Below are 14,632 nucleotides of genomic sequence, written 5' to 3' on the forward strand. Positions count from 1 at the left end.
TCGCTCGCTTTGTGGGTTCTTTGCCTGCGCCAGGGTTGTTTGCCGTGGACCACCGCGCGATCTAGATCCAGTCGGATCTATGCAGTACAACGGGTATTATTTCACCAAGGAAATAATAGTCGGGGAGGATTGTTTCACCAAGGAAACAATCGTCCAAGTCTCGGGATCTAAGACCAAGCTTAGATCCGGAGTGTAGCAACGTAGATCTGAGATCCGGTCCTCTCGAACTCCTGCCTTATTTGGCGTTGATGATCGTCGAGCACCAGATCTGGATGTGCAAGTCCTCGAAGTCCCAAAGCTTGAATCTTGTTAAGTTCTGAGTCTCCAATCCAGCAGGGCTTCGCCTCTCCAAAATTTCCAACCTCCTCAAATGAACAACCCCCTCTCCTATTTATAGGCCACCTTTACTGTGCCCGCGTGCACGTGTCAGAGGATGGCCACCCATGGGTGGCTGCGGCTCTGGCGAGACAACTCAAGGTGGCTCGGCCTTGGCCGAGCCACCTTGAGGTGGCTCGGCTTGGGCCGAGCCACCTGAAGGTAGCTCGGCTTCGGCCGAGCCCCTCTAGGTGGTGGGTTTGGTTGTTTTCCGTCTTTCGGTCTTGTCCGTGATTCGGTTGTGTGGTTGATTGACTCGTTGACCTGATTTGGCAGTAAGTCTGATTCCTGATTTGGCAGTAAATCCCCTTCTGAGTTCGAGTCCGAAACCGATCTTGATTCGATCGTGATTTGTCCGAGTATGCCCTTGGTTGGATGACTCGTTGACTCTTCGAACACTTGGCTTGATCCCGCACGCGAATGGATGTATTCCGTTGCTTGCGTGCGATTCGTCAACCTCGTCGCCTCGTTGGTTCGTCGGTTTGTGCCGAGCTATGCTAGGGGACCTATAAGCAATTTTATATGCCTACAGATACCCCCTCCAAAGTATTTCAGTCTCGTTCTTTTATAGAAGAGTCTAGAATACTTTGGATATGCTTTAGGAGTTTATATTATGTGTGTTAAGTACTTTAAGCTCAATCATATATACACATATATTTTATTGGTTTCTTTGTATATATATGTAGTTATATATATACACACACTTTAATTGTGGTTTCTATGTATATATATAGTTATATATATATACATATATGTTTTGGTTTGATAGTTTCTGAGTTTTAATATGAAACAATTGAATACAATTGAAAATACATTTCTTGTTTCATACTTATATGCATATATATGATTTCAGCAATATCAATTTTATTTAGTTAAATGAAATCATATTATTATTTTTGAAAAGTTTGTAAAATATACAATTTTGTGAAAATATTATATTCTTAGTTTTTGGACTTAACAATAATCATATACATCTTTTATTAAGTCTACAAAATCATTTTGTAATGTTTTAAAACATGGTTAAGCTAAAATGTCAAAACTCATGTGTTTACATTTTCATGTTTTGGACTATTTTGCAAAATGATGATATTTTTTATTTGGAAGGTCCTTTTTTAAAAACCAGTTTCTGTAGCATGTTTATTATCATGTCTACAATCATTTACCAAAGTTTTATATTTTTTGGAATTTATTTGATATTTTAAACCCTGTTTTAAGTTGACATGTACTGTTTAAAACAGGATGTGTGCATGTCTTGAGTCGCCTCATGAACAGTGTTGAGTCAACACATAATCTGTTGTGTAGTTTACATTTTGTTTCTGATGAGTCGACTCATAACAAAACATAATCCCCAACCTAGAATTCTAATGGTTGTCGCCTCCGGTCTGCATAACTTTTCTGACGACTTTGTGCTGCAAGAATGCGCTCTCGAATAACTGTTACTTTCTCCAGAGTTTGTCTAACAAGCTCCGATCCAAGCAATAGATTGTCTTCTGGTCCTGCCCAACAAATAGGTGATCTGCAAGGCCTTCTATATAATGCTTCATATAGTTCCATGCTAATAGTCCCTTGATAGCTATTATTATAGGCAAACTTAATCAATGGGGTGTGGTCCTCCTAACTACCTTGAAAATCAATAACGCACGCCCTTAACATGTCCTCTAATATTTGGTTCACTCTCTCTGTCTGTCCATCTGTCTACGGATGAAATACACTAGAGTAAGATAACTGGCTACCAAAAGAGTTCTGGAAGCTTTTCCAGAAATGTACTGACTTCGTCAACCGATCCACTATTACCAATACTGAATCGTTCCCCTTCTTCGATCTCGATAATCCTATAATAAAGTCCATAGAAATATCTGCCCATTCCTCTCCGGAATGGGTAAAGGTTATAGGGTTCCTGCTGGCCTCTGATATTCTACATTTACTTACTGGCAGGTGAAATACTTACCACATACTCCGTAATCTCACTACGTATGTCGCTCCACCAAAAGTGTCTCTTCAGTTTCTTGTATATTTTCGTTGTGCTTGGATGCACTATGTACCTAGTACGATGCGCCTCATTGAATATGTTCCTTCTTTAGTTGTGGATTTCTCGTCATCACTAGTCGGCCTTTTATTCAAAGTCCTCCATCTGCTCCAATGGTCCAATCAGCCTTGGGTTCTTTAGAAATCTCTCCCTTTCGGGTTTAAATCCAAGTGTCCTCTAGCCGAGCTCTAACCACTCTATCACTCCAAGATGGTTGCACAAACAAAGCTCCAAAAATGTGATGTTCCCACCTATCTCTGGTCTAAAGTCGAACTGGTTAAGTGTGTGGAGATTGTTCGCTGTGAAAATTGCCTTCATTGAATTCATTGTTATCTCAAGTAATTGTTTTTGGCTACAAAAGATCCAGTCTTTTTTAGATCCGGTTACAACGAAATCAAAGAAAAAGAAAAAAGATTACAACTTTCCTTTCGAACAAATCGCGAGCTCCTGTTTTGCGGTCGCTCGCTTGTGTGGGTTCTTTGCCAACGCCGGGGTTAATCCGTGGACCACCGCGCGATCTAGATCCGGTCGGATCTACACGATTCGACGGGTATTATTCCGCGAAGGGAATAATAGCCGGGGAGGATTAGTTCACCAAGGAAATAATCGTCCAAATCTCGGGATCAAAGGCCAAGCTTTGATCCGGAGTGTGGCACGGGGCCGAGCCACCCATAGGTGGCTCGGCTCTTGGCCGAGCCACCTATGGGTGGCTCTGCTTTGGCCGAGCCACCTATAGGTGGCTCGGTTTAGAGCCGAGCCCCTATAGGTATTTGGGTTCCGTCTTTTGGTTCTGTTCGTGATTTTCTGTGGTTGATTTATCCGGACTTGACTCGTTGACCTGATTTGGCAGTAAATCCGATTCCTGATTTGGTAGTAAATCCACTTCTGAGTTCGAGACCGAAACTGATCTTAATTCGATCGTGATTCGTCCGAGTCTACCCTTGGTTGGATAACTCGTTGACTCTTCGAACCCGTTAGCTTGATTCCGCACGCGAGTGAATCTATTCCGTTGTTCGCGTGCGATTTGTTGACCTCGTCACCTCGTTAGTTCGTCGGTTTGTGCCGAGCTACGCCAAGGGACCTATAAGCAATTTTATATGCCTACAGATACCCCTTCCAAAGTATTTCAGCCTCGTTCTTTTATAGAAGAGTCTGGAATACTTTGGATATGATTGTCTCAACCTTCAGTCGGTGTAACGGGACTTTGGAATGGCTTCTGTTCTTGATTCCTTCAATCCTCCAGGCTATTCGGTGCTTTATCGAATGTCTGTGAGAGTTTCGGTGCTGCATTTATTGTCTGACCGTTGTCGGAATTTTAAACTTGAAGTCAATTCCTGATTTTCTAATCTTTAGCTCACCGTCGATTGCGGGCGTTGAGTCTTTATTTGCGACGCGTTGTCCGGAGTAGTATTGTTGAGTTATCCTTAAGAATTATTTATAAAAATATTCTCCAGGAACTTCTCAACCAAAAATAAGAAATAGTTTATACTCATATACCTTATTGGAGTAATTTCTGTGCTCGAATGAGCTGAACCGGCTTGATAATGAGCCCAAAAAAGGCAGTAATTAGGCTCAAAAAATATTCTAATCCTTCCGAATATGTGGGAGAGGCAAGAATAAACTAAGGACTGAACCCTTGGTTGATTTGAAGTTGTTTCAATGCTCGATTCAGCTTCAATTTGAATTCTGGTTCAAACCAGGTCTGGTCCGGTTCAACTTGGTCTGGTCCGGTTCAACTAGGCTTGGTTCAACATTATAAAAAGGGGTCTTTTTCTTTTCTTTTCCTCCTCCTAGGGCCGGCCACCCCCATGCCCTGGCCCCCCTTCTCTCCCTTTCTTTCATTTTTCTCTTCCCTCGAGCATCCTTTCTCCCTCAAAACTTCATAGTTGCATTAGATCTAGTCTTCCTTTGGATCTTTGACTGAGAAATCCCTCAAAACTTCCATATTTAGAATTTCTCTCAGGCCCCTCGAGCGCGTGGTCTGAGCCTCTTTCAAGATCTGATTTTTATTGGATCCACGAGCTTTTCCTCAGGTAAATCCTCAACCATTTTAGCATATTTTACACTTAATTCAATTTATGAATTTGTGGGGTCGCATGCGAGGGTTAAGATTAAGATTTGGCGCCTCGAGCTCACCTTTTAGGGGGGAGAATTGCAAAAAAGAGGAACTTTTTCCTAGATCTGATCCCTTAATTTATTTTGCAGGTCTCTATGTCTCGTATTGTGAGGGGTCAATCCTCTGCCGCGTCGGCTGATGGCGCGCCTCCCTCTTATGCCAGTGAGCTATTTTTGGAAATTTACAAATTAGTCCATTTTTTCCTGGAAATTTGCAAATTGGTCCTTTTTACTCCCCGTTGTTCTCCTTGGTGAGGCAACCGGGCAGAGCCTTGATTCTCCTTGGTGAGGATCAACGCTTTAAAGATATATTTTGCTTGGTCAAAACCATATCTCATAATAAATAAAGGGGGCGTTTTGTCGCTGCATTGTGCCTTATAAGGCAGGGATAAATTATCGATATACCCTATCTTATAAGTGTATAATGTGGCCAAATCGTCTCACCCTTTATAAGGGAGTGACTCTATCTTACCCATTCGTAGGATGAGTTCAACTTCCTTTTATGATTGAGACTAACAACTGTTTAAATTTTTGCTTCTTTTTATTTGGCGACTCTGCCAGAGATCCGGATGCCGTTTTTATTGATGCTGAGCAGTGGCTTCATAAGACTGGCAGTGGTTTCATATATTTGCCGAAGATTCCTCGGCATCGTTCGTTGACTGAGCTCAGGCGTCAGGCTGTGACACGGGAGATGTCGTGGCGCTTGACGGAGGAGCATGAGAGCGTTCACTGCGGATACATTACTCATCAGGCAGCTCCTGGTTCGAGCAGGAGTCACATCACTGGATTGCGTCCTGGAGTATTGGGGTTAGATGCACCGCCACGTAACAAGCTTCTTGCCGCTGCTTCTACTTTGAAGAATCGCCTCGCTGCTTTAGGACGGGAGATGCCTGCGCCACGTCATAGGTTTTATGGTTGGGTCCATTCTTTGGACAAGCTTTGGTGGACTCGCATGACGAAGTATGTCTTGAGCCGATGGAGCGAGGAGTTGCACGCTTGTGGTCTGTATGCAGCCGTTCGTGCCACTATGTACGGTTTGCCTGTTAGCACGAAGCATTTCTTCGCTTTGTGCGAGCTCTACAACCCGGATTCGAACACTTTTCTGACACGGCAAGGGGAGTTGGGCTTGGCCCTCCATGAGATGCACAGGATTTCTGGTTTGCCCATGGGACAAATGCTATATCAGGAATATTTTCCCTCCATCCAAGAATTGAATCAGCTGAAGGATCGCATGCCCGACTGCTACGAGACTTTATGGGACCTCACATGTCACTATCATATCGCTTTGGCACAGTCTGAACCCTTAGCGAAGAGGGCTAAATCCCATGTGAGCCAGAAACAGTTTGCGTCTTATTTGTTCAGGAATCTAGAGAGCAATTCTGGCGAGGCTATTTGTGAGCTGGCACCACTCACTCCTTCAGGGGTTAATAGTCTACTGAAGAAGGTTGATGCTCATTCCTATACCATTAGCAGTCCTGAGAGTGGTTTTCCTACAGGGACCAAGTTCAAATCATTCTTGTGGCATGCGACCGCGCCGATTCGACCGATGACCCTTCTCGCCGGTTACCTCGCTATCTGGTTAAAGAAATGCGTGGTCCCATATCAGTCTAGTGATATCTTGCCATTGGAGGTGCTCTACCCAGCAGTTCAGCTTGCCTACAAAAAGGAACTTTCGCTTCTTCCGGTGATGGTGGCTAACATTCATCGAGGGCTTCGACAGATTTCTAGTGCTTTTACACAGAAGGAAAGTGAATCACCGGCTCAGATTCCTACTATTAAGGTGGAGCTTCCGTACACTTATTTGATGGCTTGGTTCGTCCTTCATCGTTCTGATATGATGTCAGTACCGTATGCCACAGACCCCTCCGCTCCCCTACTACAGTTGTTTGAGAATGGCAAGTGGGAGGGGCGAGGATTCCCTGACGTCAGACAGCAGCTACAGGTCCACAAGTGTTGGGCGTTTTCCACTTGTTTTCCACAGTTCTCCAACCGATACGGTGAGTGTCTGATTAATGAGGAGAGGCCGAGGGAGTATCGGACTCATTTGGACATCGGCTGCTTTAACTGGCTGGTGAACATCAGGCCGGGTTATCTGACTTTCCGGGTGAGGAATCAGTGTTTCATAGAGCCATACCTACCCTGCCGATTCGCTCGCCAGTTTGGCTATGATCAGCTTTATGTCGGGAATCCACGTCAGCAGCTTCGGACCCACGGCGGTTTGGTGGACGGTCTTCGTGCATGGTTGTGGACCGTGACGGGCTGTACTGGTGCTAAGTTCAGTCTCCCGAGTTCTGAGCGGCAGCTGAACCTCACTTTCTTAAGCTGCAAATGGTTGTTAGCAGCTAATAAAACTGTCCCCGCGAAGCCGATTGCAGAGCTAGAGGCTGAGGAGGCTTCTCAGGCTGATTCTCGTATGATTTGGGAAAATGCTCGATCACAGAGGGCACGGCATAAGACTCGTCGGATTGACGAAGAGGGAAAGAAGATCTTTCATTCTGCTGATGAAGCTTCAGGCGGAGATCTTGAAGATCACGAGGACTGTTCTGAACGAGGTCAGTTTCTTACTCTTTTCTTCTATCTTCCAGAATTATTAAGCCTGACAATGGTTTGATGTTTCAGGGACCACAGCTGACCAAGATGAAGAGTTCCGTCCTTCTCCCCAGGCGAGACCTTCGATTGTTGTTCCTGCTGCTAGGCGGAAGAGATTAGCCCGAAAGCCGTGTGCAGCTTCACGAGTATCTGATATGGATTTGGCTGGTGATGATCCTGCTAGTGACGGAGGTAACATTCACCTTGTAAACCATGCTCTTGATTATTCAGAACTTTGACTCACGCTTTTTCATCTCTATATAGGAGAGCGTGGGGAGAGCGAGATGAGTCCCGATCCTGTTCCTCTTGACTTCGTATCTTCTGGCGAGCCTGACTCACCGTACCAGGCAGAAAGGCCTGAAGAAACTGCCGATGTTGGGGAGGATATCAATGTAGGACCCGATTCAGCAAATCCAGATACATCTACCATTGACAATATATCCTTTGGATGGCACGCAAAAGAATTGAATGAATCAGAATTTGTGCATTCCCTAATTGTCTCTGTGCTTCTCGCTCTTTTAGATAACTTGCAGGAGGCAAACGGGGATCTTGGGAATAAAGAGGCTGGCGCACCTATGAGAGGTAACTTATTTCTGTTGGTTGTAGTCTCTTTATTCTTCTTTGGTACTTATATTCCCTTGTGCCAGATTTCCCGACTGACGATTTCGACGGGGAGGGTTCTCTTGTGGACACTCCTATACTCCACTTCCTGTATGACTCTCCTCAGATTGATGATCAGTTGCCTGGAGATGAATTTCCTGAGTCTACGCTCCCTAAGAATCCCGAGGATGGTTTTTTCGAGGGTACGTAGCTCCTCTCAAGTTAATTATAAGACTAGTCAATTTGACTAATGCAACTATAATGTGATGCCGGCTGTGGGACCAACTACACCAGTTGATACACCCCCAGCCGTTACACCTCCACCACCCCCAATGACTCAAGGGGAAGAAGGTATAGATTGGGCAACTGAAGAATGTTATTTATTTTTTTCATCAAGGCTTTTGACGTATTTCTCCTTTTTGTGTAGGGCTTTCTTCTCAGCTTCATGTCCTTGTGAATGAGTTATTATCAGACAGTGACCCAGAGAAGATTGTCATTTGTATAGAGATCCGTTCCTTCTTCTCCTTTGTGAATGCTATGATTGGCAAACTCTTCTACGGCGGACTTTCCCTTCACCAGTTTAAACCATTCCTTGATCTTAAGATAAATTCAATAAGGGATGCAGGATATCCGGATCTGGCGAAGGCTATAGTTGATGACCTTGACAGGCTCGAGCATGAGCTTCAGATGTTTCGCGAGCTCCGGGATGCAGGTGCCTCTTCATTTATTGCTGCCGAGTTGGATACTCGCTTACAGGCATGGCATGATACTCGGCTTTTGGCTGAGCTCGAGATTCAGGTGCAGCGAGGCCGGGTAGACCGAATCGAGGCCAATCTTGCTGCTAGATCATCTTCACTCTCCGATCTTGACTCCTCTCTTGCCTCCTGTGCGACCGAGATAGACCAGCTCAGAAGAGCACTCCGTGAAAAAGAGGAGACTTTTGGTATTCTTCAGATGACGAAGGTACAGGATCAGCAAGCCCACACTGCTTTATCTGGCTTTATCTGATGAGCTGAAGTCCTTGAAACAGAAGTTGGTTGAGACAGAGGAGGTTGCTGCGAACACTTTAGCCACCACCGAGGAGTCCATCCGAGTTGAGCTGAGGCAAGCTTATGATGAGAAGCTGTCTAAGCTTAATCAGCAGATTTTTGGCCATGTTTTTGATGTATGATTTTATTTGCTGAATACTCTGACTTTTGATTTTCTTAGTGGAACTGTTTTTTTTATCTTTGTCTTTATCATGATTCCTCATTCCGTTTGAAATGATTGACCATAATACTTTTAGGATTTTTGGCAAATCCTCAGCCCTCAACGGATTTGATTAGCCTTTACCGACTACCGTTTGAGTCGGGCTAGCATGCGGATTGTCTAAATCCGTTCCGCATGTCACGTTGTGCTAAGAGAGTGAATTCTCTGAGACTTTCGTGCTATGATGTTGAATACATAGACTTCGCCATTGTTACGAGAATAGGCTATCCGGCGACACGTGTTAGGTGCTGACTTTAGGATTTTTGGCTAACCCCCAGCCTTTAACGGGTTTGATTAGCCTTTACCGACTACCGTTTGAGTCGGGCTAGCATGCGGATTATCTAAATCCGTTCCGCATGTGACGTTGTGCTAAAGGAATGAACTCCCTTAGACTTGATGCTACAACTTCGAATATGTAGACTTCGCCATTGTTATGGGAATAGGCTACCCAGCAACGTGTTTTAGACGCTGACTTATCCCTACTTAGGCTTCGGGATAAAATTCCCCAGAATCGAACTCTGGTGTCTTTTTCTTCGGAGAAAGACTAAACCGGCGACGCGTGTTAGGCGTCGGCATATCCTTTCTTAGGATTCAGGATGAAATTCCCCATGCGTGTAAGGCATGGATTTTGGTGTTATTAAAAACAACCTGCCACAATGTTGAATATGTGAACGGGTGTTCTTTTTAACGGTTAAGAACTAACCGGCAGCGCGGGTTAAGCGCAGACTTATCCTTGCTTAGGTTTCAGGATAGAATACCCCAGAATCGAACTCTGGTGTCTTTTTCTACGGAAAAAGACTAAACCGGCAGCGCGTGTTAGGCGCAGACTTATCCCTGCTTAGGATTCGGGATAAACTTCCTAGGATGAATCCTAAATTGATAAATTTCGGAAAAGATCGATGCGGGAAAGGCAGAATTTTATATTCTATTTGGTTCTTCGTTTATCGAAGTGGTATTTCAACTTTGGCTATAACCATGGGAAGGCTTGACCAAAGAGAAAGAGAAAGGAGTTCTTTCGTTTATCGAAAGGGGACTCTGAAAGTGGATCTCTTGTTCATGAAAAGAATCAAGAGGGGAAATTATTGGTGGTTTAAGCCAGAAAGACATTTTTGGTGGACCCACTGTCAATTGAAATTGATCAGTGAGGGATTTTGGTGGTGAAAATGATTTTGGGTTATCCTCTAGAATATGAAGTGTAATATTCTTCAAGGAACTTCCCGGTAAATGGGTTATCCTGAATGTACTAGGGATAGTACTTTTTCAGGAACTTCCCATTTATTGGCATTAATTGCCTGGCGCCTTCTTGGGTAATCAGACGATATGCGCCGTTTGAGTAGACTGTGTCTATCACGAACGGCCCTTCCCATTTGGGTTCGAATTTACCTTTCTTCTTGGAATTGAGGATTATCGGTCAGCGAGCAGCGAGGACCAGATCTCCTTCCTTGAAGCTTCTCTGTCAGACTCTTTTGTTAAAAGCCCTAGATATTCTGACTTGATAAAACTCAATTTGTTGTTGAGCCTCCGTTGTCATCTCAGTTGCGAGGGCGATCCGAAGAGATGAGATTTGAATCTCCAATGGTAGCACAGCTTCACATCTATATACCAACGAGTATGGGGTAGTTCCCGTAGGTGTGCGTATGGTGGTGCGATAAGCCCAGAGCGCCTCACCGAGTTTATCGTCCCAGTCTCGTTTATTGGTCTTCATGAGCTTTGATAGGATTTTAATAATCGTCTTGTTGAACGCCTCAGCTAATCCATTTGCAGCGGGATAATAAGGTGTTGACAAAACGTCTTCAATTTTGAACTTGTCACAAAATCTAATGAAGGCGTTACTTATGAACTGTGGACCGTTGTCATGAATGATCCGTCGTGGCACGCCGTGTCGGTATATGACATGATGCTTGATGAAATTGATGACGTTGTTCATCTTCACTTCCCTAAGCGGAATCGCTTCAGCCCACTTTGAGAAGTAATCTGTGATGGCAAGGATGAATCGATCACCTTTGACTGAAGGGGGAAAAATAGGACCAACAATGTCCATACCCCATGTCTCGAATGGCCAGGACGTAGTTGACGTGTGCAACTGCTCTGGCGGTTGATGCATATAATTCGCATGCACCTGACAAGCGTGGCATTCTCGTGCGTATTCTATTGCATCTCGAACCATCGTTGGCCAGAAATATCCCATTCTCCTGATGCGATCATATAGTTTGGGACCGGGCTGATGCACACCACATTCTCCTTCGTGTGCTTCCTTAAGAACTTCTTCTGCTTCCTTGTTCGAAAGGCATCGGAGTAGCAAACCATCATACCCTCTACGGTATAACGTATGGGTCTCGGTATTATAAAAGAATCTTGGCGCTCTTCGGCGGATTGATTCTCTTTCTTTTATATCTTCTGGCAAAATACCATATTGGACGTAGTCAATGATAGGAAAACGCCAGTCTCGGGACTCAGACCCAACTTGAGTCGAATTCACCTCCTTGGAGTTTATGTTTCCATCATCTCCCTCTTCAATGTCCATATCGTATATGGGTACGCAGAGTTGGTGCGTCCTTACTGTGACTAGTAGTTCAGTTTCGGGAGGCTGTGCCAGAGATACCGCTAGTGTTGCCAGTGTATCCGCATAAGCGTTCTGGAGACGGGGGATGTATTCAATATAAAATTCTTCAAAAGAATCTGCCATTTTGATGGCCTCCTGGTGGTATGGGATCAGGTCTTGGTTTCTGACTTCATACTCTCCACGGACTTGGTTGACTATCAGTTGAGAATCCCCAAAAGCTTCGAGATATTCAACCCCCAGCTCTTTGGCAAAACTGAGTCCAATGAGAAGCGCGTTGTACTCAGCTACGTTGTTGGAGCAAGGACTAGTCAACGAATATGCCCGAGGCATTACATGCTTCCCCGGGGAAATTAAGACAACTCCAACTCCAGAGGAGACTGTGGGACATCTGGGGGTTATTACCCTATTCACTGCTCTCGAAGCACCATCGAAGTATAATTGCCATACTTGTTGATGCGATGTAACATTAACCTCGTGGGTTTCATCCGGCAAGTCATCATATACTTCTGCTGTGTCCGTTGTCGGGTTTGCCGCCAAAAGATCACAAATCGCTTGTCCTTTGATCGACTTCTACTGTTTGAAGTGCAAATCATATTAGGACAGGCTGGTTGAGTCATAAACACCCGTACTGGATTAACGTTAGAAATGACGTAGATCGTCTGTCCAACCAAATAATGCCGCATCTTTTGCATTGCGAACACCATTGCGAGGCATTCCTTTTCGATCATTGGATATCGAGACTCGGTGCCTATCAAGGTCCGACTTAGGTAATAAACTGCCTGTTCGTGACCATTATCATCATCTTGTGCTAATAAAGCACTTATTGAGTGGTTCATCGCCTTGAGATAAATCAAGAACGGTTTACCTGATTTTGGTGCGACGAGAACAGGAGGATTCGTCAGATATGCTTTGATATCTTCGAATGCTTTTTGGCAGGCGTCGTCCCAAATAAATGACACCCCTTTCTTGTTTAGTTTAGAGAACGGTTGGCACTTTCCAGAAAGATTTGAGATGAACCGCCGGATGTAAGCTAATCGCCTTTGCAATCCTCTGAGCTCTCTTAGATTTCTAGGAGGTTGCAGTTCATGTATCGCCTTCACTTTATCGGGATCGATATGTATATCTTTAGTGGTAACGACGAATCCAAGGAATTTTCCACTGGACATTCCAAGAAAGGATTTAGTGGGGTTCATCTTCAATTGATGACTTCGCATGAGATCGAACATCGTCTTCAAGTCCTTGATGTGATCCTCTCTGTTGCGGCTTTATGTTCTTGGAAAATCTTAGTCATTGCTCGCTGGTATGTGGCGCCCGCATTTTTTAGACCGAAAGGCATTACAGTGTAGCAAAAGACACCGAGGGGCGTTCTGAACGCTGTATGCTTCTTGTCATCTGGGTGCATCTTGATTTGGTTATATCCAGAGAAGCCGTCCATAAAAGACATTCTCTAGAATCCACACGTGTTGTCGATAATGACGTCCGTGATTGGGAGGAGAAAGTCATCTTTTGGACATGTCGTATTCAGGTCCCTGAAGTCGATGCAAATCCTGATCTTACCGTTTTTCTTCATGACCGGAATGATATTGGCTAACCAATCCGGATGTTGTTCCTCTCGAATAAATCCTGATTCGATCAACTTCTTAACCTCTGCCTCAATGGCTTCCATAATCTGCGGACGAAACCGTCTCTGCTGTTGTTTGACAGGTTTGGCATCCGGCTTGATATCGAGACGGTGCATTGCCACATCGGGGTCGAGCCCTAGCATATCTTCATAGTTCCAAGCGAAGACGTCGATATACTCCCTGATGAGAGCAATTAACTCCTCTTTCTCATTTGGGGGAAGACTATCGCTGATGAATATAGGCTTTGGGTTGGTTTCGTCGCCCATGTTGATTTGGACTATCTTGTCTTCAGTGGGGGGTTCCCTCTGTTCGAACCTATCACCATACTACATGTTCAGGTGATGAACCCACGGGTCTTCCCATGTTGGCATTTGATCGTCGTCCTCCATTGTGGACGGATCAACTGTAGCCATGTTCGCCATTAGGGCTATGAAAGCTTCCCCCAGACTTGTATCGGAATCCCATTCTGAGGAATCTGATGGACGTCTATCCTTATTTTGCTTAAATGATTGGTTGTTGATTAACCAGCCACATTCGTCTTCTGAAGAAGATTCATACCCTAACCCTCGTCCGTACTTATAATAATCGTCTGGTTTCCCTTTTGGTAGATATACCGCTTTGGCTGGATTACGAGGACCTCGATCGAAGTATAGACCTTCTCCGAGCGTGAAATCATATCCCTGCTTTTCCATGAGCTTGCGCGCTTCTGGACTATACTTAGATAAATGCCGACCAGGTTCGTCATCATCTTCATCTTCGCTTAAGAAATGATCTGGTAATAGGGAGCTTTTTCCTTTACCGTAAATCACTTCTTTTGCGCCTCTTATCTTGTTCGGGATGACCATGGTTGTTCCGAAAGAATGCTGGAGGCGTTCCTTTGTTATATAGGACGATCGGAGCGGCATATACAAACCAGGATTATCATATAACTCTTTTATCACATCATCAAGAGACAAGGAGTACTCTAAATCATTATTTATTTCATTATCGGCAAGTTGCCAGTTACAACCGCCTTCTGACGATTGTTCATCGTCAAGGTTGATTACAAAGGGTACAATGTCATTTAGAATATAACCTCCATTGTAATCAAATACGGCTTCGGTATCAGCTTCCTCTCCGCTGTCCGTGCCGTGGGCCGATGATTCAGTGTCGGATTCGTTACCATAAAGGAGAGAATCGGTGAAATAATTCTCATACCCTTTGAATGGTTGCTTATCCGCGACCACCGTGTGTCGACATATTTCAAACACTGATGGAGAGTTGAGGGGATTATAACGTTACTATGGATCCAAGGCCGACCCAATAGTAAGTTATATGAAGTTTTGGCATCGATCACATAACATGTGACTTCTGTCTTCAAATCCCCCATTTGACACTTTATCCGGATCTTACCCAAGGGTCTTGACCCGCTAGTGTTGAATCCATAGATAACAGTGCCTGTGGACACCAACTTGCTAACTGGAAGGCCGAGGAAATGCATCAAGCGAAGCGGCA

Source organism: Asparagus officinalis, chromosome 8 (assembly GCF_001876935.1).
Source record: "Asparagus officinalis chromosome 8, Aspof.V1, whole genome shotgun sequence".
NCBI lineage: Eukaryota > Viridiplantae > Streptophyta > Magnoliopsida > Asparagales > Asparagaceae > Asparagus > Asparagus officinalis.